Here is a 1,060-nt window from a genome sequence, read left to right on the forward strand (position 1 = left end):
CCGTTTCCCCATACCCTTAATTTCCTTACTGATTAAAGATTCGTCTGTCTCAGCCTTGAATATGCTTAATGACCTAGCTTCTACAGCTGACTGCAGTAAGGAATTCCACAGATTCGCAATGCTCTGAGAGAAGGTCTCTGTACCAACTGAGCAACCCCTTACTCTGAGATTAGCTCTCCGGTTGTAGACTGTCCTAAAAGGGGAAACAACTTCTCTATCCACCCTGTCAAATCCGCTTCGAATCGTGTATGTTTCAGTAAGGTCACCTCTTATTGTTGTACACTTCAATGAGTACAAGCCCAACCTACTTGACCTCTCTACGTAAGACATCTCTTTGTACCCAGGATCAACTTTGTATAAAATTGCCGTGTGGCCTCCTTAGATGAGGGACCAAAACTGTTCAGTATTCCAGTCATCTTATCCCTATTCTTGCTATACTTTAGAGTTCCATTTTGGAATGCTAACATCTTCTGTCTTTTGGGTTACAAAAACCGTTTTTGGGTTTGTTTGTTATGAATGTAATGCAAATAGCATTCATTCTTTGCTGCAGCGTGTTTTCCGAGAGTTGTGGAGTGATATTATAGCGCACAAGATGAACTATTTATGTAGCATGTTCTGAAGTTGAAAAAAGTTTGAGATAAAAATTAATACAAAGTAAGGGAGAAAGAAATTGATATTAATTTGGAAGTGATTGGGAAATGCAATATTGAAATGGGTTGTATATCATAGTGCATCCTACATGCCTTAGTGATCTAGTACATTAGAGCATTGTCAGCAATCATGGAAACATTGGTCCTAATGTTCCCAAATGTTAGCTGCTTTAAATAATCTAGGAATAAAATGTAAAAAAATTACCTTTTTTTTGATTAAAAATGCTATTGGTAAATAACCTTTGTACCCACATATCCCTTTGGAGGGAGTCAGTTCTGAGATCTGCATAATAAATTGATGTTTTAGTTGTTTTCATTCTTCTTCACACATGGCAGTGTTCAATCTTGTACCTCGTGCAGATTTTAAAAGTTAAGTTGCTGGCACCATCCACATGGGAATCCCAATTCAT

This window comes from Rhincodon typus, chromosome 20 (assembly GCF_021869965.1).
Source record: "Rhincodon typus isolate 14 chromosome 20, sRhiTyp1.1, whole genome shotgun sequence".
Lineage (NCBI taxonomy): Eukaryota > Metazoa > Chordata > Chondrichthyes > Orectolobiformes > Rhincodontidae > Rhincodon > Rhincodon typus.